This window comes from Erinaceus europaeus, chromosome 9, assembly GCF_950295315.1.
Source record: "Erinaceus europaeus chromosome 9, mEriEur2.1, whole genome shotgun sequence".
Classification (NCBI taxonomy): Eukaryota; Metazoa; Chordata; class Mammalia; order Eulipotyphla; family Erinaceidae; genus Erinaceus; species Erinaceus europaeus.
Window position 1 is genome coordinate 58,732,377 of NC_080170.1, and position 27,054 is coordinate 58,759,430.

General features: G+C 39.9%; 1 long non-coding RNA gene across 1 annotated transcript in view; it reads left to right on the forward strand.

Annotated features, from left to right (window-relative positions):
- Positions 1–20,673, forward strand: part of LOC132540217 (uncharacterized) — a 44,342-nt gene extending 23,669 nt beyond the window's left edge. The window contains exon 2 of the long non-coding RNA XR_009551424.1: positions 20,587–20,673. This is a non-coding gene — a long non-coding RNA (uncharacterized LOC132540217). The remainder of the gene's footprint in view (positions 1–20,586) is intronic.
- Positions 20,674–27,054: the final 6,381 nt, after the last annotated feature.

Sequence of the window (27,054 nt, forward strand, 5' to 3'; positions counted from 1 at the left end):
ATACCGACCAGACTCCCCTGGACAGACGACCCCACCAATGTATACTGGATTTCCACTTCCCCAGAGACCCACCCTACTAGGGAAAGAGAGAGGTAGACTGGGAGTATGGATCGGCCAGTCAATGCCCATGTTCAGCGGGGAAGCAATTATAGAATCCAGACTTTCTACCTTCTGCAACCCACAATGACCCTGGGTGCATACTCCCAGAGAGATAGAGAATGGGAAAGCTATCGGGGAGGGGATGGGATATGGAGATTGGGTGGTGGGAATTGTGTGGAACTGTACCCGTCTTATTCTATGGTTTTGTTAATGTCTCCTTTCTTAAATAAAAAAAAAGAATAGTTCCATAATATATATAAAATTAGCAATTACAATATGAAAAGTATCATTCACTTTTTGCTCATGCTGTTAATGCTTTCATACTATGAAAGCACATCCTTCCAGCAGGCCTATATATTACTTTTTTAATGTATTTATAAAATGGAAATATTGACAAGACCATAATATAAGAGGGGTACAATTCCCACCACTAGAACTCCATATCCTTTCTTCTCCCTTGAAAGCTTTCCTATTCTTTATCCCTCTGGGAGACTGGACTTGGGATCATTATGGGTTGCAAAACGTGGAAGGTATGGCTTCTGTAATTGTTTCTCCACTGGAAAAAAAAAAGAATTAGGAAGAAAGAGGAGGGAGGGAGGGAGAGAGAGAGAAGAAGAAGAAGAAGAAGAAGAAGAAGAAGAAGAAGAAGAAGAAGAAGAAGAAGAAGAAGAGGAGGAGGAGGAGGAGGAGGAGGAGGAGGGTAGGGAGAGAGAGAGAGAGAGAGAGAGAGAGAGGGAGACCAGGTGTGGCACATCTGGTTAAGCACACATATTACAGTGCACAAGGACCCAAGTTTAAGCCCCTGGTGCCCATCTGCAGGAGGAAATCTTCACAAGCAGTGAAGTATGTCTGCAAGTGACTCTCTGTTTCTCTATCTCCCCCTCCCTTCTCAATGTATCAGTCTTTAACCAATAATAAATAAATAAAAATACAGAGAGAGAGAGAGAGAGACACCAGGACAGCACGATGGCAAGTGCATTGCCAAAGTTAAACTCAGGACTTCTATACTTGGCCGCTCAAGGATCTACCACAATGCCATTTTCTAGGCCACTGTTGAGGGTTTTTGTAAATAGGCCAATTGGGTAACAGGAAAACTGAGAAAATAATCTAGGCCAGATTATTATTATCTCAATTTTGGCCACATGCCAGATACTTCTGAAAAATTCTAGTGTTTGTTATTGTATCACATAACAATTAAAAAAGAAACTCTCTTGGGGCCAGGTGGTGGCACATCTGGTTAAGTTCTCATATTGCAGTGTGCAAGGATGTGGATTCAAGCCCCTAGTCTCCAACTGAAAGGGAAAGCTTCACAAGTAGTGAAGCAGGGTGGAAGGTATCTGCCTCTTTCCCTGTCTCCCCCTTCTCAATTTCTCTCTGTCTTTATACAATAATAAATAAATAAAAAATTTAAAATTAAAACAAATTTACTCTGGATATGGAACCCAGACATTAGTACTTTGTCAAGCACCTGAATGACTCATATGTGTAGTCAAGGAAGAGAACCATCACTCTAGTCTAAGATTATCAAGGTCATACACTAAAGAACCTCTTCTCACATTTTATTATTTGTAGAAGATACTTTTATTATCAGATGAAATTTAAAACCAATGCTATGCCATTATGTAACTGTCTCCTCTTGAAATTTGGCTGAAATTATTAACTGCTTCTGATGAAAAAGAATAGCACAGAAATAATGGGATGTCATTTCTGTGATTAGATCACAAAAGACAACGATCTCTAATGTCAAATTTTTACCTCTGTTCTCTTCTGGATCACTTGCTTCTGGGCTAAACCAGTTGTCAAGATGTGAGACAACCCTTTGGAAAGGCCCGTATGAGTGAGCCTGGAAATGACTTTTCTGAGACCTACCAACAGCCATGCAAATATCCTGTTCCTTTCAAGAATTTACTTTCTAATTCAAACTTTGAAATGATTACAGCATCAATCAGTTAATCAAAGTCAGTCTCTTAATCCATACTGAGTTAGGACTACCCACAAAGGATCATTTCCTATCACTGTTTTATAGAACCTATGTGAGATCACAAATGTCTACTATTTTCTCAACTGGATTTTAGGGTAATTTGTTACAGAATATTACATAACTAATACAACAGATAAAATCTTTACATTTAGGGTTGATGGGGTCAGCTATAGTTCACCTTCATAGAGACTCTGGCAGCTACTATTGACAGTATTTGACTTCTAAAACTCTTCCCTGTGGTGCCAGTTGATGAGCTTCAATAATGGATTTTTCCAGTATTTTCACAAACCAAAGACTAGTTGTTGAGGAAATATCAGTCCTTCCTAAAAATCCACCCAAATCTTATACTTATACAACCCAAGGTCTCCATCCTCATCAGACATTTTTAAATGTTCTAATAAGATGTCAAATCTCCTTCTGCTTTTTGACTATCAGTCTTATGACTTTTTCCTTAACTGCTGACAATTGGCATCCTTGGCTGAGGTCCAAGAATTTGCTGTTGCTTATAGTTTATCAAAACTTCTGGGGCTTAGGCAGTGGCTCAGCAGTAAGGTATATATGCCTTTCAGGAGTGAGATCCTGGGTTTGGCCCCTTGGTACCACACCTGATCAAACTCTCTCTAAATAAATAAAAAATTTAGGTTCAAAACAGGATTTCTTATTTTATTTTCTTCTTTCTTTTTTTAATTAATTAATATCATTTTATAGGAGAGAAAGAAATTGAGAAGGAAGTGGGGCTAAAGAGGAAAAGGGAGGGGTTTCCAGAAGATGGCGAATGAGAAGCTGCTAGTGGCTTGAGCTCTGACCACATCTACTGGAAACGGTAGGATTTTTTGCCTTTAGTAGGCCAGTCAATAAGGGGTCCTAGCGGTGACACCAAGGAGGTGACTATAACTCAATTTAGGTTAGAAAATAGAGTAAAAAGAAAGGGAAAAATTTTTTCTTTTAAATTATTATTCCCGAAGCGCACCCCTCCCCCTTCCCCCCACCCATAACCACTCCCTGGGGACCAGAGATGTGCTCCTAGCAGGCTCCCCTGCTGAGCTTCGTTCAAACCAAGATACCTGTCCCACCAGGGGGTGACATTCATTCTAGTTCTATTCCCTTCGAAACCTTTGACCTTTTTTCTTCCTAAATAGCCAACCAGCTGCCTCTGCTCAGGGGGCCTGAGGCAGTCTGGAGCCATCCAAGCTGAAGACAAGACATATTTTTTTTACCCTGTTCTATTTTATTATCAATACAAGATAAACGCATACCCCTTTCCCCCTCTCCTTCAGGTTGACCAGAATTAACTTTTAGTGTATTTTCCACTGCTAGGGGACAGGGTGTCTTATTCACTGCTAAAATAACTTGTTTCACTTTTCCTACCACACCTACCCATTCTCTCCCTCCCCCCTGCATAGCTAATTAAATATTAATAAATAAATAAATAAATAAATAACTGTTTCCTTTCACTGCTCTATTATTACTGTTCTTTCTCTCTCTCTTTTTTTCTTCTTTTTCTCATTCTTGGCATCCTTTTTTACTTCTTCCTTCAGCTTTCTGATTCACTGATACATGTTTGGGAATTATTTTGGGGAAGAAATATGACCAGAGTGGACTCTCTCTGCATGTATCTCTGCTCAGCTTCCCTTTACCCTTTAGCTACCCCTAGAATATACAGTGGATAGTAGATTTGCATAACTGTCTATTCCTGCTACTCTTGTCTAGTCCTGAGATTTTTTTTTCTTTTTTCTTAACAATCAGCGGCCTCTGCTCAGAAGGCTTGAGGCAAACTGGGACAAGTATTTTACCCTGCTCTATTCTATTTTATTATTAATATTATATAAAGGTGTACCTCCTCTACAGACTCTCCCCTTCTTCTTCCTTCTAGCTAATTAAAAAATAAAATAAAAAAAAAAAATAAATTAATCAATTTAAAAACTTTCCTTTCACTGCTATTTTATTACAGCTCTTGTTCTTATCTTTTATCCTTTCTCTCTCTTGTTTCTCTTTTTTTTATCTTGTCTTCCATTTATTCCTTCCTTCTTTGTCTTTCTTAATTCATTGGTATTCATTTGTAAATTATTTGGGGGAAGAAATCTGACTCAGAGTGGACTCTCTATGTGTGTATCTCTGCTCTACTTCCTTTTCTCTTCTTGCTACCCCTAGAATATACAGTGGATAGAAGATTTGCATAATAGTCTATTCTTGCTATCCCTTCTTTGCTTTCTCTTTCTTTTTCACTAGACTGGAGACATAGTTTGGCTAACTGGTAGTGATTAAACTGCTTTAATCCTTGCTTCAGTTGCTATTGTAATTTCTGAGGTTGGTGAGTGCAATTGGCATAAAGGTATTTAGTACAGTGTTGCTTGTGCTCAAAACACAACAACTGAGGAACAACAGAGCATAAAAAAAGAAACACATAAATCAAAAAAATGGGTAGATCAAAAACAAATAAAACTGCTACTACAATGAATGAAGACATGATCCCAGAAGAAACTACAAATCAGCCAGAAGTAACCATAGATAAGAAAATTATGCAAGCAATAATAAACTTATTAATCACATAAATGAAAACAACATTGGAGGAAAGGAATGGCAGTATTAGGGAAACAACAGTTGAGACCCCCAAAGAAAATACTGATTATCTTGAGGCAATTAGAGAACTGAAAGTTGAAATAGCTGTAATGAAGAAAGAAGCTGAGGCAAGGGAAAGCAGACTAACAGAAGCAGAAAACAGAAATAGTCAGACAGAGGATGAGTTAAAGAAAACTAAGAAAGAGGTGAAAGAGCTCAAAAAGAGATTGAGAGACACTGAAAATAACAACAGAGACATATGGTTAGATCTCAAATAAGTAACATTCGTATAATTGGCCTGCCAGAGAAAGAAAGAGAGGAAGGTGAAGCAAACATTCTAGAGGAAATAATAGAAGAAAAAAAGTCCCCAGACCTGAATAACAGAAAGGACATTAAGATTCAAGAGGCCTAGAGAGTTCCAAACAGAAACAACCCAGACCTGAAGACACCAAGACATATCACAGTCACAATGAGAAGAAGTAAGGATAAAGAAAGGATCCTGAAGGCTGCAAGAGAGAAACAGAAAGTCACATATAGGTGAAAACCCATAAGACTATAAGCAGACTTCTCCACTCAAACTCTACAAGCCAGAAGACAATGGCAAGATATCTATCGAGCCCTGAAAGAAAAAGAGTTATAGCAAGGATAATATATCCTGCTAGACTTTCATTCAAACTAATGGAGGGATCAAAACCTTCTTAGACAAACAACAGTTAAAGGAGGCAACCATCACCAAACTGGCCCTGAAAGAGGTTCTAAAAGACATCTTATAAAAAGAACACCATTACAATACTGGCAGTATATCAGAGCAACAAAAATTTGTTGAACAATGGCACTACAATACATTAAATCCATAATAAATGTCAATAGCTTAAACTCACCCATCAAAAGGCACAGAGTGGGGGGATGGATCAGAAAACATAACCCAACTATATACTGCTTGCAAGAATCCCATCTGACACAACGACTTAAAGTGAAAGGATGAAAAACTATCATACAGGCTAACAGACCACAAAAAAAGGCAGGAACAGCCATTCTCATCTCAGACACAATAGATTTTAAATTAAATAAAGTAATAAAAGATAGGCAATGACATTAAATAATGGTTAGAGGATCAATCAGCCAAGAATATTTAACAATTATTAACATCTATGCACCCAATGAGGGTCCACCTAAATACATCAAGTACCTACTGAAAAAAATTAAAAAATACATCAATAGTAATACAATAATAGTGGGAGACTTTAATACCCCACTCTCACACTTAGACAGATCAACAAAGCAGAGAATCAACAAAGATACAAGAGAATTAAATGAAGAGATTGACAGACTAGACGTCTTGGACATTTTCAGAGCCCTTCACCCAAAAATACTGGAATACACCTTCTTTTCAAATCCACACAACACATACTCAAGGATAGACCACATGTTAGGCCACAAAGACAGCAACAATAAATTCAAGAGCATTTAAATCATCCCAAGTGTCTTCTCAGACCACAGTGGAGTAAAACTGACATTTAATAACAAACAGAAAATTATTAAAACTCACAGAATTTGGAAACTAAACAACATACTGTTTAAGAACCACTGGGTCAGAAAGTCACTAAAGCAGGAAATTCAAATGTTCCTGGAAACAAATGAAAATGAAGACATAACCTATCAAAATATTTGGGACACAGCTAAAGCAGTATTCAGAGGGAAACTTATAGCCATACAATGACATATTAAACAACAAGAAAAAGCTCAAATGAACGACCTTACTGAAACCACAAGGACTTAGAGGAAGAGGATCAAAATAACCCTAAAGCAACCAGAAGGACAGAAATCACTAAAGTTCGAGCAGAAATAAACAACATTGAAAATAAGAGAACCATACAGAAGATCAATGAAGCCAAATGTTGGTTCTTTGAAAGATTAAACAAAATTGACAAACCCCCAGCTAGACTCTCCAAACAAAAAAGAGAGAAGACTTAAATTAATAGAATTGTAAACGATGGAGGAGATATCACAACTGACACCACAGAAAGCAAGAAAATCATGCAAAACTTCCATGAAGAAGTATACGCCACCAAGCTAGAGAATCTGGAAGAAATGGAACAATTCCTAGAAACATACACCCTTCGAAAACTTAACCAAGAAGAACTACAAAACCTAAATGTACCAATGAAAGACAAAGAAATTGAAACTGTTATTAAGAATCTCCCCAACAACAAAAGACCTGGACTAGATGGCTTCACAAATGAATTCTACGAAACTTTCAGGAAACAGTACTCATACTTTTTAAGTTTTCCCCACCTACACCTCAAGGACATCTTTGATTAAATAAACCCCATTGCAAGGAAGACTAAATCAGAAACAAACCAATGGGACTACATCAAATTGAAAAGCTTCTGCACATCCAAAGAAACTATTAAACAAACAGAGAGACCCCTCACAGAATGGGAGAAGATCTTCACATGCCATATATAAGACAAGAAACTAATCACCAAATTATATAAAGAGATCAGCAAACTTAGCAACAAAAAAGCAAATGATCCCATCCAAAAATTGGCAGAGGATATGAACAAAGAATTCACCTCAGAGGAGATCCAAAAGGCTAACAAACATATGAAAAACTTCTCCAGGTCACTGATTGTCAAAGAAATGCAAATTAAGACAACATTAAGATACCACCTCACTCCTGTAAGAATGGCATACATCAAAAAGGACAGCAGCAACAAATGCTGGAGAGGATGTGGGGACACAAGAACCTTTTTACATTGCTTGTGGTAATGTAAATTGGTCCAGCCTCTGTGGAGAGCAGTCTGGAAAACTCTCAGAAGGCTAGACATGGACCTTCCATATGATCCAGTAATTCCTCTCCTGGGGTTATACCCCAAGGACTCCATAACACCCAACCAAAAAGAGGTGTGTCCTCCTATGTTCATAGCAGCACAATTCATAATAGCTCAAACCTGGAAGCAACCCAGGTGCCCAACAACAGATGAGTGGCTGAGAAAGCTGTGGTATATATACACAATGGAATACTATACAGCTATCATGAACAATGAACCCACCTTCTCTGACCCATCTTGGATAGAGCTAGAAGGAATTATGTTAAGTGAACTATGCCAGAAAGATAAAGATGAGTATGGGATGATCCCGCTCATCAACAGAAGTTGACTAAGAAGGTCTGAAAGGGAAACTAAAAGCAGGACCTGACCAAATTGTAAGTAGGGCACCAAAGTAAAAACCCTGTGGTGAGGGGTAGACATGCAGCTTCCTGGGCCAGTGGGGGGTTGGGGTGGGGGTTGTGGGATGTGACACAGTCTTTTGGTGGTGGGAATGGTGTTTATGTACACTCCTAGTAAAGTGTAGTCATATAAATCACTAGATAATTAAAATGAGAGGGGGAAATTAATTGTATGTCTCAAGGTTTTAAAACACGGACTGAGTCTTTTTAATATATAGGCTGTGTATTTGATATGAGGACTCTCTCAAAAGCCTAGACCAAGTAGATCAGAAGCAACCATTGGCACAGCTATATACAAGATACTGGGTACTATACAGCAAACTCTAACAAAAAGATTTTTCAAAGTTAACCCAATTACCAAATAATGTGATGATAACATTAACTATCCATTGTCTTTTTGAACCCTAAGACAGCTGGAACCTCACATCTCCACTATAGAGCCCCTACTTCCCCCAGTCCTGGAATCATAGTATAGGGCCCACTTTCCCCTATGCCTGTCCCAATCCATATCAAATAATATTGCATCTGTCGATCGCAACCTAATCAACGCAATGATTGCCACCTCAACATGCTTCACCTCAGACTGTGTCCAGAGACTTCAGGTGTGGAATGACAACCCTTCAGCTTCATTACTCGGGTGAGACCTTTTCTTTCATAGTATACTCTAATTCCATTCCAGGTGGTTCACTTTCTAACAAAGTCCCAAAACCTAGATATACACCAGTTTCTGTGAGAGAGAGCATATGTTCACACATATCCATAAACTAGTGCAAAATATATAAATGAAAGCAGTACACTTGAGTTTGCAGTGAGTACTCCCCTAACACTTCCTCTCCACTATTCCAAGCTTTGGGTCCATGATTGCTCAACAATTTGTTTGGCTTTGCATGTTAACTCTCTTTTCAGCCACCAGGTTCCAGATGCCATCAGGATGCCGGCCAGGCTTCCCTGGACTGAAGACCCCACCAATGTGTCCTGGAGCTCCACTTCCCCAGAGACCCACCCTACTAGGGAAAGAGAGAGGCAGACTGGGAGTATGGACTGACCAGTCAACGTCCATGTTCAGCGGGGAAGCAATTACAGAAGCCAGACCTGCCACCTTCTGCAACCCACAAGGACCTTGGGTCCATGCTCCCAGACGATAGAGAATGGGAAAGCTATCAGGGGAGGGGAGGGGATATGGAGATTGGGTGGTGGGAATTGTGTGGAGTTGTACCCCTCCTACCCTATGGTTTTGTTAATTTATCCTTTTTTTAATAAAAAATAAATTAAAAAAAAGAGGAAAAGGGAAGGAGAGGGAGATGGGGAGAAAGAGAAAGGGACCTGCAATACTGCTTTACCACTCATAAAGCTTCCCCTCCATAGGTGAGGACTGAGGACTTGAAACTGGTTCCTTGTGCATGGTAACACATGTACTAAACCAGATGCACCACTTCTCAAGCCTAGGATTTCCTGAGCATATGTGTTCTTTTGAATGATCAATCCTACCATCTTCAGGCCTAGATAACTCACTGGAGAGTTGTACATCTGGAGCACCTTGATGACTGTTGTCAGTTTCAGGATTGAGTTTGTTGATACAAACTATAGCAATATGTGACACTGACATAAAATGTATAAGGATAGAATTAAATTTTAAGGTTAAAATGAAAAAAAATTATAATTATTAAAATTAATGTTAGGTAGCTGAGTGATGATGAATACACACAGATTACCATTTGCAAAAACCCAGGTTTTAGCCCCTAAACCTGCAAGGGAAAAGCTTTATGAGCAGTGAAACAGTGTTTTAGGTGTTTCTCTTTCTCTCTCCCTCTTTACCTCTCTCTTCTCCCTCTGCCTCTGTCTAATAACTAAATAAATGAATAGAAAAAAAAATACATTTTAAGTAAAGTTAACAATGTTGCTTTTTGGAGAATTAGCTTATATACAGACTCAAAGATGAAGTATTGCTCTGATTTTGGTCATTATAAAAGGTCTTGTTTTCTCTAGTGGAAACAATGTCACAAGTGATTACATGTCTTTCTTTACTTTGGCCAATGGAAGTTCAAATACACAGTTTAAATCAGCAAATACATCTTATGATTTTATAACTCAAAAGATCTGACCTAATTTTCTTATTTTAAATTGTATCTTAGTTTAGTTTTTTTTAAAAAAAAAATGTTTTGCTTTCCTTTTATATTACTTTTTGACTAAAATAAAGGAAGGCAAAATGAAAGAAAAAGGACAGAGGGGGAGACCAAGGAAATTGGATGAAGAAAATGATAGAAGAAAACAACAATAAATAATTTAAATAAATAAGTAGTTCAAAAAGACAAGCAATTAAAGAATACTATATGTTTACATGTTTGTTTCCTTAAAAGGTTCAGAGGTGATTTATCATAAGACTGGTCACACAATTTTTTGGCCTTTTTTTTTTTTGCCTCTGGGGTTATTGCTGGGGGTCAGTGCCTACACTATGAATCCACTGCTCCTGGAGGCCATTTTTTTCTATTGTATTGACCTTGTAGTTAATATTATTGTGTTATTATTGTTGTTGTTGGACAGGGTAGAGAGAAATTGAGTGAGAGAAAAGGGCAAGAGAGCATAGGTGAGAAAGATAAACACCAGCAGACCTGCTTCACTGCTTATGAAGTGACCCCCTTAAGGTGGAAAGCCTGGGGCTCAAACTAGAATTTTTATACCCAGTCCTTGTGCTTTGTGCCACCTACTCTTAACCCACTGCACTACCACCTGCCCCCCCAAAATTTCTGGCTTTTAATATCATTAATTAACTGGGCCCTTTCTTCTATGTTCCTGGCAGAAGAGTTGGTCCTCAGATTTACAAAGTCATCTGTGAGTCCAGCATTTTGACACAAATCATACAATGATTTCTGGTTCTACTGAATTAAAATGCTATTTGTATTTTTATGTGTCAATGATCTCTCTCTCTCTCTCTGTCTGTCTCTCTCCCTCTCTCTCAATATACTATTTAATATATGCAGCCACCTTCTAGAGTATAATTTTTATCTCATGACAAACTTTTTTTTCTCCACCAGCTAAACTCTGGCTTCTGATGGTACTGAGGTTTGACCACTATGCTATCTCTCCAGTCATTCACAGGAGTTTCTGTGTTGTTAGATTAAGTCATCAATAGAGCTCTTTAAGAGATGGGACAGTAAGTACATAAGAATGTAAGGTTACATTTCAGATATATCTTGTATGAATTCCATTACCACCAATTTATTTGTACAATAAATTTTAATTGAACATTTACTATATATTGGTCCTGAGTTAATACTAGAAATTTTGATAATGAAAATCCCCATTTTAATGGAGATAGTGTTATATTTGAAGAAAGGAAAGAAAAAAATAAGGGAGGAAAGAAGATTAGGTCATTTCAAACAATAATAGGAATGATGAAAAATAAACAAACCATGTGACAGTGTAATAGGAGAGGTTGAGTTGAATACTGAATGATGGAGACACCCATTCACATTAAGATCTGGAGGAAGATAGCCACAGAGGGAACTGCTTGTGCAAAAAGTCAGAAAGGAGAAGCTTGAATGTTTGCTGAATAGACATTTACTGGTATATTTTTCTTGGGCAAAAATTATTTTTTTCTGGGCCTTGTCTTCATCATTCCTGAAATAACAGCATTTTCTTTATGGGCCCTGATATAAAGCAAGTATCCAGGCAATGTTTATTAAAGAAATGACATCAATTCTATCATTTGTTCATTTCATCTACTGTCTAAATAGATCATTTGGGCAATTTTCCATCCCCAAAATTTTACAAATTAACAAAACAAAGCAAAACATAACAACAATAATAACTGAGTTACATTTACTTAGGGGACCTATACAAACAGTTGTCCAAGTACAAAGTCAAATTCAGCCAGGGTGTCTGGGTCAGGCTCTCTGTCCTTGATCTGACAGCCTGGATTTGCTCCCTGAGCATTTGCTGTCTTAACATGCCTCTCTCCAGATGCGGGGCATTAATTCTGAATCAGCTCTCCCTGCTTCCCTGTCAGAGGTTGTCATTTGCAGAGCAGCTGATGGAAGGACTGAGTGATGGCTGGCAGTCCCTCCAGAGCCCGTCAGTTTCACTTTCAAAGCAGACACTAAAAAAATGTGAAGTTGGTGCCAAGCCGCAGGGCTCAGAGAGGGAGAGCTGGCCACCTCCTCTCCAAAACTGAGATAATGAAAATCCTCTGGTCAGTATCACATTGCAGGGTAACTAAGACACAAGACCTTCTGTTTACAATAGTAATAGCTTGCAATCACTGATCACTTACCCAACAACCCTAGCACATAGACAATTTTTTCTCTATATTTATATATATTTATTAAGTGCTGAGTATACAAGGTTCTGAGTATAGAGAAATGAATACTGCAAAGCCCTAGCTTTTATGAGGATAACTTTGGAAAGTGAGATGCCAGTAATAAAAAGGCCTGGAAGACAAAAGAGGGAATGTAAAGAGGAGATACAGGAGGAGCTAGATGAGACTGGGTAAGTCAGAGGAAAGGTGTCAAAAGAGGAACCTCTCAGCTGAGATCTTATCACAATGAAGGGGGCAGCCTCAAATGTATGGGCAGAAAAAAAGGTCTCAGATGTTTCCAGGAGAAACCGGGGGATTTAGAAGGGGAAGAGATGGATATGATACTCATATAACAGGACCTCAACTCATATCTCCTAATTGGAAAGCACTACTATCCAGTGACAATGTTTTTTTTAATTTTTATTTATAAAAAGGAAACACCGACAAAAACCATAAGATAAGAGGAGCACAATTCCACATAAATCCCACTGCCAGAACATCATATCCCATCCCCTCCCCTGATAGCTTTCCTATTCTTTAACCCTCTGGGAGTATGACCCCAAGGTCATTATGAGGTGCAGAAGGTGGAAGGTCTGGCTTCTGTAATTGCTTCCTGGCTGACAAGGTTTTTAAACCTCAGCCCCACTGCCATCAAAGGCAGAGTAGATCTTTGTAGCATCAGTCCTGTTCCTTACAGGATGTTGACTGGCACCTCTGACTTCCCATACACATCCCACTTGTGAGAAGCAGCTCTGTTCTTGAAATGTGCTTCATGTCTATAATTCATTACAGGCAATATCAGGGAAGGTACACAGACCTAAGGGATACATAAAGGAGGTTATGCAAGAAATTAATGGGACTAATTAAAGATCTAAGTCCTTTCTATGCCTCCTCCCCTAATTTTGTATCTGTTTCCTTAAATTGAATCTCTTAACTATATTAGATGTAGAGTCCAGAAACCACAATTCCATCTCTGGGTTTTCATCAAAACATAGTACATGCAACTGACAAAATCAACCAAAATTGTGGTGGATGTCAGCTATTCATTTGTCTCTCTCTCCAATCTAGCTCACAACATTTACTTCTTACTGCCTTGTTTTTCTAGCTTGGATGTACCCTTTTTTTTGTCATTTTATTGGGGGGGGGTAATGGTTTACAGTAGAATGTGCCATTTTTAAGTGGTGCAGAGGGTGGGGGTCAGAGTCTGTATTCCCATCATAGTCAATTTCCCATTAAGGAAATGAACATTGGTCCAGTTCTTCTTTGTATCAGATGCCCGAGCTTTTGAAGAAAAAAGTGAAAATTTTAGGAGACTGTGAGAAGTTTTACTACAACCAAGAATAATAACCATCACCATAAGAAATGATTTCAGCTATTAAGAGAGATGAAGTCACCCATGAGACCTGGGTCAGATTTATGGGGTTTACAATTATCAGTATTTATATACTTTTCCTTTACTTGGGAGCTATTCTCTGCCCTGATCCAGCTTTCTGGTCCTATTCCCAACTCTGACACAATCCTACCAGATAATACTGTTATCCCAATACTATTTTTTGTTTTGTTTTGTTTTGTTTTGTCTTGTTTATTGCCTGAGCCTGAAATCTGATATGCAGGTGAATGCTAATTATTGTCTGGGTAGATGATGTCATGGCTGGGAAAAGGACCAGAAAGCTGGATCAGGGAAGACAGTAGCTCCCTAATATGGGAAAGGGGTATCAATATTACTGTAAAACCCATCAATTTGATGTAATCTGGGGCCCATAATTAGCTTAGGAGCCTGTGTGACCTCTACATCCCTCTAGATCTGAGCTCCCATTCTGTGGTCATGAGTAGGAACATTCCATGCTGCTCCAGTATCGACCCATCTTCCTCAGGTGTAGCATAGAGTATGTTGTCCATCCTCCCTTCGGAGAATGGAACATTCTCTACCATTGTTGATCCAAGTTAAGGGCAAGGACCTATGGGGGCCCACAAGGGGTTTTTGTTGTTCCTGATAAAGATGGATGGAAACAATAGAGAGAGGGATTTATTTGAGGTCTAGGCCCATCAAGTCTATTTAGGAGACTCAGGACTCCCCGATTAGGGCCCCCCAACTTGTGGATGGCCTGATAGTGACTATAGTCATCCTTAAAGTATGCCAGTCTCTTCCCTTATTCGACTTTTGCAGTCCTTCCTTTACTAAGGTTAGCTTTGGAGTGAGTGAGAGAACTGTAATAGGAAGTAGGTGAGAAGGGTATCTAAGTCTAATTGGACACTACTTCATTATGAACTTGATACTGACTCACTACAGACTATTGTGTATTTTTGCTTTCAGGTATATATTTTGCCCTAATTTATAGATACATGTGAACATATGCTCTATCTTACAGGACCTGGCCTATATGTAGGTTTTGGGATTATGTTAGGAAGTGAAGCACCTGGAATGGAATTAGAGACTACCATGAAAGGAAAGGTCTCACCCTAGTGATGAGTGTGAAGGGTTGGCAATCCATGCCTGATGTCTTTGTACACAGCCTGAGGTGAAGCATGCTGAGATGGTACTTGTTGCATTGACTAGGTTGGAATCAGCAGATGCAATATCATTTGGCCTGACATGAGAGAAGTATACAGGGAAGTGAGCCCCAATCCAGAGGTTCCAGGATTTGGAGAAACATGGGCTCTAAAGACAGGCTGAAGATTCCAGTTATCTTAGGGTTTAAGAAGACAATAGATAGTTATTTCGATTGTTTGGCAATCGATAGTTATTTCGATTGTTTGGGTTAACTTTGAAGAATTTCTTTGTTAGGATTTGCTGTATCATACATACCCTCATGATATTTCATGTCCTTTGATATTGTTTGCGTATAGCTATGCCACCAGTTTCTTTAGTTTTCCCTGGACTAAGCTTTTAAGAGAGTAGACATATCAAAGACTCAGCCTATGTATTAGAAAGACTCGGTCTGTGTTTTTAAAAGTTTGAGATTCAATCAATTTTCCCCTATCATATTAATTAGTGATTTATATAACTGCAAATTGATAGAAGGGTACGTAAACACAATTCTCACCACCAAAAGACTGTGTACTATCCCCTCCCCCCTCCACCCCCGCCCCATGAAGCTGAACATTCACCCTCACTCTCCAACCAGGGTTTTTTCTTTGGTGCCCTACTGCAAATTCAGCCAACTCCTGCTTTGAATTTTCCTTTCTGTTCTTCTTTCTCAATTTCTGTTGACAAGTGGAATCATCCCATACTCATCTTTATCTTTCTGATTTAGCTCACTTAACATCATTTCTTCTAGCTCCATACACAATGGGTCAGAGAAGGTGGGTTCATTGTTCTTTTTTTTTTTTTTTAATTTTTTATTTAAGAAAGGATTAGTGAACAAAAGCATAAGGTAGGAGGGGTACAACTCCACACAATTCCCACCACCCAATCCCCATAACCCACTCCCTCCCATGGTAGCTTTCCCATTCTCTATCCCTCTGGGAGCATGGACCCAGGGTCGTTGAGGGTTGCAGAAGGTAGAAGGTCTGGCTTCTGTAATTGCTTCCCCGCTGAACATGGGCGTTGACTGGTCGGTCCATACCCCCAGTCTGCCTCTCTCTTTCCCTAGTAAGGTGTGTCTCTGGGGAAGCTGAGCTCCAGGACACATTGGTGGGGTCTTCAATCCAGGGAAGCCTAGTCAGCATCCTTGTGGCATCTGGAACCTGGTGATTGAAAAGAGAGTTAACATATGAAGCCAAACAATTTGTTGAGCAATCATGGATCCCAAGCTTGGAATAGTGGAGAGGAAGTGTTAGGGAGGTACTCACTGCAAACTCTAGTGTAATCCTGCTTTCAGGTATATATTTTGCAGTAGTTTATGGATACGTGTGCACATAAGCTCTCTCTCACAGAAACTGGTGTATATCTAGGTTATGGGACTTAGAAAGTGAACTACCTGAGATGAAATTAGAGTGTACTATTAAAGGAAAGGTCTCACCCAAGTAATGAAGCTGAAGGGTTGTCATTCCACACGTGAAGTCTCTGGATACAGTCTGAGGTGAAGCATGTTGAGATGGCAATCGTTGCTTTGGTTAGGTTGTGATCGGTGGATGCAATATTATTTGGTTTGGATTGGGAGATGTATACGGGAAAGTGGGCCCTATCCAAGGGTTCCAGGACTGGGGGAAGTAGGGGCTCTATAGTGAAGATGTGAGGTTCCTGCTGTCTTAGGGTTCAAAAAGACAATCAATAGTTAATATTATCATCACATTATTTGTTAATTGGGTTAAATTTGAAAAGTCCCTTTGTTATGGTTTGCTGTACAGTACCCAGTATCTTGTATATAGCTGTGCTATTGGAAGCTTCTAATCTACTTGGTCTAGGCTTTTGAGAGAGTCCATATATCAAATACATAGCCTATATATTAAAAAGATTCAGTTTGTGTTTTGAGAAACTTTGAGACATACAATTGATTTCCCCCTCTCATATTAATTAACTACTGATTTATATGTCTACATTTTGCTAGGAGTGTACATAAACACCATTCCCACCACCAAAGGAGGGATCATTGTTCTTAACAGCTGCATAGTATTCCATTGTGTATATATACCACAGCTTTCTCAGGCACCCATCTGTTCTTGGGCACCTGGGTTGCTTCCAGGTTTTAGCTATTACGAATTGTGCTGCTATGAACATAGGTGTGCACATATCTTTTTGGTTGGGTGTTATGGAGTCCTTGGGGTATACCACCAGGAGAGGAATTACTGGGTCATATTGAAGGTCCATGTCTAGCCTTGTGAGAGTTTTCCAGACTGCTCTCCACAGAGGCTGGACCAATTTACATTCCCACCAGAAGTGCAGAAGGGTTCCTCTGTCCCCACAGCCTCTCCAGCACTTGTTGCTGCTGTCCTTTTTGATGTATGCCATTCTCACAGGAGTGAGGTGCTATCTCAATGTTGTCTTTATTTGCATTTCTCCAAAATCAGTGACCAGGAGCAGTTTTTCATATGCTTGCTAGCCTTTTCAATCTACTCTGTAGTGAATATTTTGTTCATATCCTCTGCCCATTTTTGAATGGGGTCATTTGCTTTTTTTTTTTTTTTGCTAAATTTGCTGAGCTCTTTGTATATTTTGGTGAGTAGTCTTTTGTCTGATGTATGGCATGTGAAGATCTTCTCCCATTCTGTGAGGGGTCTCTGTTTGTATGATAGTTTCTTTGGCTGTGCAGAAGCTTTTCAATTTGATGTTGTTCCGTCGGTTTGTTTCTGCTTTAGTCTTCCTTGCAATTGGGTTTGTTTCATCAAAGATACCCTTGAGGTTTGGTTGGGAAAGTGTTCCACCAATATTTTCCTCTAAGTATTTGATAGTTTCTGGTCTAACATACAGGTCCTTGAATCATTTGGAGTTAATTTTTGTTTCTGGAGAGATAAGGTTGTTCAGTTTCATTCTTCTGCATGTTTCAACCCAGTTTTCCCAGCACCATTTTTTGAAGAGAGCCTCCTTCTTCCATTTAATACTTTGGGCCCCCTTAATAAAGATTAGATGTCCACAGGTATATGGGGGGGTTAGTTCTGGGCTTTCAATTCTGTTCCACTGGTCTGTGTGCCTATTTTTTGTTCCAGTACCAGGCTATATATTATATTCTTGGTTGAAATGCTTTTTCATTCAGGGCTCTATATGTATCTTGCCATTCTTTTCTGGCTTTTAGAGTTTGAGTGGAGAAGTCTGCTGATAATCTTATGATTTTTCTCCCTAATTATGATAGCCCTTTCCTCCATAGTTGTCTTCATTTCTGTGATTATTAAATTTACTATTGCTTGCATACTTTTCTTATCTATGGTTACTTCTGACTGATTTGGAGTTTCTTCTGGGATTTTCTTGATTCATTATGGTTGCAGTTTTATTTGCTCTTGATCTAACCATTTTTTTTACTGATGTGTTTTTTTATGTTTCTGTTCTGTTCTTCAACTGTTCTGTTTTGAGTACAAGCCAAGCTATGCTAAAGACCTTTACGACAAATGCAGTCACCAACCTCAGAAATTACAACATTAGTAACTGAAGCAAGGATTGATGCAGTTTAACCAATACCAATTAGCCAAACAACACCTCAGGTCAATGAAAAAATAGCAACCAACTCTAAATGAAAGGAAAAAAGGGAATGCAAGTATAGACAATTATGCAAATCTACTGTCCACTGTAAGTTCTAGGGGTAGCAAGAGGAGAAAGGGAAGTAGAGAAGAGACACACACAAAGAAAGTCCACTGTGAGTCAGATTTCTTCCCCAAAATAATTCACAAATGAATATCAGTGAATTCAGAAAGCAGAAGGAGGAGGGAAGAATAGAAGATAATAAGAAAAAAAATAGAGCAGTGAAAGGAGTTTGTTTGTTTGTTTTTGAATTAGCCAGGAGGAGGAAAAAAAAAAGGAGAGTGGATGGAAGAGGTATAATGAGACAAGTTCCTCTCACAGTGGACAGTATAGCCAGTCACCTAGCAATGGAAAAAACACTAACAGTTAATTTTGGTCAACCTGAAGAAGGAGGGGGGAGAGGGACAAGTGTATATATAGTAGTAATAATAAAATAAAATAGAGTAAAATACCCTAACAGTCCTTCTGCAGCTTGGTGGGCTCAGGATTAACTCAGGCAGCCTGAGCAAAGACTGCCAATTGTAAAAAAAAAAAAAAAAACTCCAGGTAGTCTTTCCTAGGCAAAGGTGAGGCTCTGATTGATCAAATATTTTGTTACTCAACTAGAGCTCTTTCCACTTAGAAAACAAAAGAAAGAGAGAAGGAAATAAAATAGGAAAAGAACTGGAATGACACCCCTATTGAGCCAGGAATCTTGGTAAATAAAAAAGCTCAGCAGGGAGCCTGCTAGTAGCAGCTCTCCAGCCCCTGGGATCTGGTTTTGGGGTTGGGGGGGAGGAGTTCACTTCAGGAAAAATCAGAAGATTTCCTTTATTTTTCCTCCGTTTTCTAACCTAAGATTGAGGTATAGTCATCTTCTTGGTGTCACACTTAGGACCCCTTTTTCACCGTCCTGCTGACAGTGTAATATCCTACCTATCTGGCCACTGTTGCTGGAGCTCACGCCAGAGCTGCCTCAAAGTCGCCATCTTGGCTTCGCCCTATCCCAATACTGTTATCCTAATATAATAATACTGTTAGTATTAGTAAAGTCATGAGCCCATTGTAATATAGCTAAAATAGACTTCCTAGCTTGTTCCAACCTGAAGATACCAAATCTCATCTGCTATACTCATATCTTTAGGTTCATGATTATTTAATAAATTGTTCTGCTTTATATTTTAGTGCTTTTCAGCCACTAAGTTGCAGATGTTACCATGATGCCAACCTGATTTTGTTGGGTAGATGACCTCACCAATGTGTCCTGGGTTCCTATCTCCTTAGAGCCCGACTCCACTAAAGAAAGATAGACAGGCTGGGGGTATGGACTGACCAGTCATTGTCCATGTCCCGCAGAGAAGCAATTACAGAAATCAGACCTCCCATCTTCTGCATCCCAGAAATATCTTTAGTCCATATTCCCATAGGGATAAGGAATAGGAAAGCTTCCAATGGAGGGGATGGTTTATGGAACTCTGGTGGTGGGAATTGTGTAGAATTCTTATCCCTCTTATCACACAATCTTGTCAATCATCATTAAATCACTAACAAAATAATTTTTTAAAAGAGTTATTGCAGCTTCCTGGGCCAGCTGGGGTGGGGGTGGCGGTGGGGGTGGGTGGGTGGGATGGGACACAGACTTTTGGTGATGGGAATGGTGCTTATGTACACAACTATTAAATTGTAGTAATATAAATCACTACTTAATTAATATGAGGGAGGAAAATTGAGTGTATGTCTAACAAAGGGACTTTTCAAAGTTAACCCAATTATCAAATTATGTGATGATAACAATAACTATCCATTGTCTTCTTGAACCCTAAGACAACAGGAACCTCACATTTCCACTATAGACCCTAAACTTCCCCCAGTCCTGGGACCCTAGGGTAGGGCCCACTTTCTGATATGCTTCTCCCAATTCTTATAAAATAATATTGCATCTGCTGATCACAACCTAATCAATGCAATGAGTGCCACCCCAGCATGGTTCACTTCATACTGTGTCCAGAGACTTCAGGTGTGGAATGACAACCCTTCAGCTTCATCACTCGGGTGAGACCTTTCCTTTCATAGTATTCTCTAATTCCATCCCAGGTGGTTCACTTCCTAACGAAGTCCCAAAATCTAGATATAGATTAGGTTCCAGGAGATAGAGCATATGTTCACACGTATCCATAGACTAGGGCAAATATATACCTGGAATCAGTAGTACACTAGAGTTTGCAGTGAGTATCCCCCCAATACTTCATCTCCACTACTCCAACCTTTGGGTCCATGATTCTTCAACAATTTGTTTGGCTTTGTATGTTAACTCTCTTTTCAGCCACCAGGTTCCAGATGCCATCAGGATGCCGGCCAGGCTTCCCTGGACTGAAGACCCCACCAATGTGTCCTGGAGCTCAGCTTCCCCAGAGACTCACCTTACTAGGGAGAGAGAGAGGCATACTGGGAGTATGGACTGACCAGTCAACGCCCATGTTCAGCGGGGAAGCAATTACAGAAGCAAGACCTTCTACATTCTGCAATCCACAATGACCCTGGGTCCATACTCCCAGAGGGATAGAGAACGGGAAAGCTATCAGGAGAGGGGATGGGATATGGAGATTGGGTGGCGGGAATTGTGTGGAGTTGTACCCCCCCCCATTATATGATTTTGTCAATATCTCTTTTCTTAAATAAAAAAAAAGAATTCAAATAAAATCATCTTTGTATTTGAGGAAAAAAAAGAGTTATAGCACTGTATTTTTCTGGGATAATTTTTCCTTTCCTCCCACATTAAAAATAATTGAAATAAAGTATTTTGGTATAATTGATAGCTTGGAAAACCTCTAATGTATAGTAATAAATAAGAATAAAGTTATTAACTGAAAAAAAAGGATGATGATGTCACCTTCTTCATCTCATCTTGGATGGTGTTTGAAAGAATCTTATTAAGTGAGATAATCCAGAATGAGAAGCATGAATATGAGATGATCTCATTCACAGGCAGAACTTAAGAAAGAAGAATAGAAAGAAGAAGCATAAAGTAAAGCTTGGACTGGTTTGGGAGTACTGCCTCAAAGCAAAGGACTCAGAGGAAGGAGGACAGGAAAAGGGGTAGAAAGGGGGTGGTTTTTCAAGTCCTCTTTCACAATGATGGAACTAATTTGGGGATAAGAATGTTTTGCAGACACATATCTTGGTAAATCAGAAATTGTACCCATGTGCTAACAACTGTACAGTAAACCATTAGCCTCTCAATAAAAAATAAAGACAAAAAGGATTTTGGCATATTTCTCTTGTGCCCACTCATGAGGATGATGACATCCTGGCTTTTGGAGACTAGCAAGGGTTAACCCTACCTTGCAGAATCCCTGACTTCCTCCCAATGAGTCACAGGGCACAGAGGAGACCAGTTATGTGGGTGTAATAACATACATAGGGCAGCAGGCATGCACACACATTCAGGCATCCCCACTGGGAGCGAAATGAAAATAGAAATGGAAAGCAAAACCCCTCCCCTCTTTATCTGTCTCTCCCTGTCACCTGTCATAAATTTTAGAGACTAGAGACCAGAATTCTTTGAGCAAATGAGATTCTCACAATCTATTCCATGTGGCTTTTTGGAACTCTGGTCTAATGTCTAGCATAGCAATTCCTATGACTGCTTTTTGTCATGTACTAGTATTAGCATCAGCAACCAAAGTCTGGGGCTAGAAGAAGAAAAATAAAAAGAAACACAGAAAAAGTAAGATAACTGGCTATTTATATCTGCCCTGTCGGAAGTGGTGACAGGTATAATTACTGAGTAGAAATTACAGTGCTGATTCCAGTGGCGCTCCTCCTGCTGTTTTCAGGAAGATAAAAGATTGAAAGTGTTTCTGACATCTCTTCAAAGAAAGGATGCACTGGTATGCACTCTCACTTATTTTCAGATTGATTAAAAGCAACTTCCTGTTGTTCATAGTTGAATCAAGGGGCATTCCTGGTCACTGAGATGCAGTGACAACCTCACTGAAGGTACAGTAACTTTTAGAACTGAAACCCTCTCCCTGCAGTCTTTTCCAGGTTCTGTGCTCCTGGACCTTGGAATCAAGAGGAGAAAAAGCTATTAAATTAATTCACAAAAAAATATGTTACTGACTAATGGACCATAATCCCAGGAGTGTTTAGCATTAAAAACAGAAAAAGAACATAAGGTAAAAGCCCATGATATTAAAGCTAGGAAGGACTAGCAATCATCTAACACAGTGGCTTCAAGAATCAATGATCACACCTCTTTCCTCAGCCCCCTCAGGTGTAATGAGTCACTCTCTCAGAGCAGACACAGAATTGGTAGCTGTATGACACTCATTGGGTCACTGGTTTGGACAGTTTTAGGATCCCTTGATTAGAGCCAAACCCCTTCATTTATAGGTCTTAAAATGAGCATAAGAATGCCTCAAAGGAGACTGAGTTCAGCACTGAGTTAAAAATTTCAGTAGTCAGGATAAATAATACTGCAATGTCACACTTAAAAAATCAAAAATTATGCCAAAAAATCCATGATGAACAACATACTAGTTTTAAGTAGATACAGAATCAAGATTGTTAATTTATCCTTTGTCCTCAGGCTTTAATACAGCTCAGCATGGTACCGTCACTGACTATTTATTAACATATTATGTAAAAACTATAAATTATCTTGATTATGGAGGTTTTTGTTATCAACTTACATCTTTCACCTAAGGAGAATGCCTACTCACCTCATCTCATACCTGGACAAATACTGAAATTTGGTGGTTAAGACAATATATGGAATTGGAAGAAGGCAATTTGGGGGACAATGGCAGTTGCTGTGTATGTATTTTGTATTTTTTAAATCAAATTTTCTACCAGCATCATAAAGGGAAGGGACTTGATATACTGTTTTTAAGAATTAAATTTCTCATGAAAAGTCAGAATTTTTTTTCCATTAGGCCTATGCACTCTCTAGACCATCTGACCAGAGGAGAATATCCATGTCCCTTCCAGATGGGCAAAGACCACCACCCACAGTCCACATCACCTGATAGCACCACAACCTTTCATATATCTTGAGTTATCTCTGGAGATATTTGGTTATTGTGGTTCCAAATTGAGCATAGAATCACAGAGAAGCAGTTCCTGACTCTTTCACCTGTTTAGCAGATACAGATAGTTATACTGAACTTTCCAGAGGGCAGACATGAGCCAGGCAAGGGCTATATGAAGTGAACCCTGTCTAGTTCCCTTCTCTTTACTCTTGGCCCCCTTCAAGTTTAGTATTGTTCCAAGCTCTGAGACTTTATTTTCAAGTGTGAAAATTAGGCATATATAATCAATTCTATTGTAAATAGGTTCCTTTCCTTACTTAATCTGCATGAGGTTCTTTTTCAGTGTCTCCATTTCCTAGAAAGGGGAGCGTCACTTTCCTCTTTCCTGGTCTATGAACCCTGCTCTTCTCCTGTGTCTGAAACTCCAGGCACCTGTCTTTAGAAGTGCTTTCAGTGTAAGCAGAAGTACACTAGAGTTTGCAGTGAGTACCCCCCTAACACTTCCTCTCCACTATTCCAAGCTTTGGGTCCATGATTGCTCAACAATTTGTTTGGCTTCATATGTTTACTCTCTTTTCAGTTACCAGGTTCCAGATGTCATCAGAATGCCGGCCAGGCTTCCCTGGACTGAAGACCCCACCAATGTGTCCTGGAGCTTTGCTTCCCCAGATACACACCCTACTAGAGAAAGAGAGAGGCAGACTGGGAGTATGGACCAACCAGTCAACGCCCATGTTCAGCAGGGAAGCAATTACAGAAGCCCGACCTTCTACCTTCTACAACCTACAATGACCCTGGGTCTATGCTCCCAGAGGGATAGAGAATGGGAAAGCTATCAGGGGAGGGGGTGGGATATGGAGATTGGGTGGTGGGAATTGTGTGGAATTGTACCCCTCCTACCCTATGGTTTTGTTAATTAATCCTTTCTTAAATAAAAAAAAAAAAAAGTGCCTTCAGTGTATAGACTCTGTTGCTACAGTAATTTACAGTGGACAAATATTGACCTCATGGAGACGTAGTAGATCTTGTGGGATTCCAGACCAGTCTCTAGGCCCATACTGTAATGAAATCCACCATGAACTCCAGCAGACTTACCAGTTTATTTGAAAGACTTCAAATGCTCAGCCTTTCAGAGTAGCAGGCCATAAATGAGTGAAGCGTATACAGGAAAAAAAAAAAAAAAGAAGAATGTTTTCATTATATTATGTTTTTCAAATTTTGTGTTTTAAAAATCTGTTGTTTAAAAGTAAAACCCATTTACTGACAGAAGTTGGCCCATAAGACTGCAAGTTCAGCCTAGAATCTCTTTCCTGCAACTCTGCTATGTTCCCTTGATCATGCCCAGCTGGTTCTGCTACATTCTTCCTATGATATGGCACCAGCCACTAACTGATCTTTCCCTATCCTAGGGCTATTAGGTAGGCCCTAACTGTTCTCATCCTAACCTACACCAACCTATGTATCCACTATTGTCTTTATACTCTTTTGTGGTATATCCCTTCGATAAAATGAAGAAGCTTATAGAATCATTCTCAGAATAACATCATAAACACTAAGATACACACACACACACTTATAAAAAGAAATCAAACATATTGAAATACAGATTTAAAGTGTTAATACACTTGAAAACAGTGGCGAGACTTCTGGAGGTATGGTTATGGAGAAGCAGCAACCACTTTCCACTCTCAACTAGGAAAAACAATGAAAATCACCTGAAAATATGAAAATATATCAACAAACCTGAAAATATATCAACAAAATATGACCAGAATTTCTTCAGAAACTCACCAAACCATGGGTAGGTGAATACATATGTGGCTCATAAACAAAAGGGGGCTGAGGGAGAGATTCCCAGGACTAAAAGGCTGTTCTCAGGGATGCCTGGCACAAAACTGGGAGATTGATAGCTGAGGCACATTACTTCCATCTGAGTCAAAGAAACAATTGTTAAAAAAGAAAGGAAGAAAGGAAGGGAAAGAGGGTGAGAGGGAGGGAGGGAGGAAGGAAGAAAGATAAGAAAGAAAGAAAGAAAGAAAGAGAGAGAGAAAGAGAGAAAGAAAGAAAGAAAGAAAGAGAGAGAGAGAGAGAAAGAAAGAAAGAAAGAAAGGGAAGAAAGAAAGAAGGAGAAAAGAAAGAAAGGAATGGGGGGTTGGTGCACAGGGTTAAGAGCACATAGTACAAAGCACAAGGACCTGAGCAAGGATCCTGGTTCAAGCCCTCAGCTCCCCAACTGCAGGGAGGTTGCTTCACAAGTGGTGAAGTGGGTATGCAGGTGTCTATCTTTCTCTCCCTCTTCCCCTCCTCTCTCAATTTATCTCTGTCCTATCTAATAAAAATGGAGGGGGTGGCCTTCAGGAGCAGAAGATCTGTAGTGCAGGTACCAAGCTCCAGCAATAACCCTAGAGGCAAGAAAGAAAGAAAAGGAGGAGGAGGAGAAAGAGGAGGAGGAGGAAGAAGTCACCTAAGCCACAGGTGAATACAATCACATGTGGCTTGTGGACAGAAAGGAGATGAGCGAGCTATTACCAGGACAAAAAAACCAGTGCTCAGGGAGTGCTGGGACCAAACTGGGAGACTGGTAGCTGAGCTGCACCATTTCCAAGTCCCAGTTTAAGCAACTAATAACTGTTAAAAAGTAAGAAAAATGTCTTGAAGCCAGGTGGTGGCTCACCTGGTTGAGTGCATATGTTACAGTGCACAAGGACCCAGGTTCAAGCCCCCAGTCTCCGCCTACAGAGGGAGAGCTTCACAAGTGGTGAAGTAGTGCTGCAGGTGTCTATCTCCCTCTCTACCACCCCTTCCCTCTCAATTTCTGACAGTCTCTATCCAACAAATAAATAAAGATTAAAAAAGAAAGAGAAAAGTCACCTAAAAACTAACCAATTTTAAATGGTAGCTTCTTGAGTTTCTAATGTTTCCCTACAGAGGCTGGAAAAACAGCAGGGAGACCCTATGTTGACATCAGGGACACTGACCCGGCCTGGTGACTTTAGGATTAAAGCTCTGCTCCCTCACCATGATATATAAACAGGGAAATCTAACACCTTAGATACAGTGTCTTCTGCTGCCATAACAATGAAATCCACACTAAATGAGGAAACTGAGAAATACATAGACAGCAATGACAGAAACCCCAAATGACCAGACAGACACAGATCTGCAAAAATTGGCAGAGACAGAGTTCAGAAAACTCACTGTGAAATCACTTTAAGAAACTAAAGTTAGCTGGAACCTGGGCTGAGGAGACTGCTGGGTGTGAGTTAACTGAATCTCCAGCTGGACGTTGGATCGAGAGCACCACCTGGAAACACCACTGGGTCCTCAGACTTCACAGCAGACTTCTCAGCTGCCTGCAAACTTGCATCTCATCTCTAGTCCCCTTTGTTCCTCTGGATATGCAGTGGAACATCAGGGAATAGAGCTCGAAGGCCATTAAGATTAACATGGGACTAGAGAAGATGGCGGCGGCCTGAGAAATCCTGACAGCGAGTGCTCTGATAGCATCGTAGGCAACGGTAGGATTTTCTGCCTTTAGCAGGCCAGTCAATAAGGGGGGGGGCACCAAAGAAGTGATTACAGTTTAATTTGGGTTAACAATTAGAGCAAAGGTGACTCGGACTAGCGGGGCTCCAGAATTCCCAGGCGGCGCCAGGCAAGGCGAGTGCGCCGGGCATTGTCCCCCGCCCGCCCGGGAAGGCGGCTCCTCCGCCGGTTGCAGAACCCGGCGGGCAGAGGACCCGGAGAGAGCACTTTAGCTCGGGG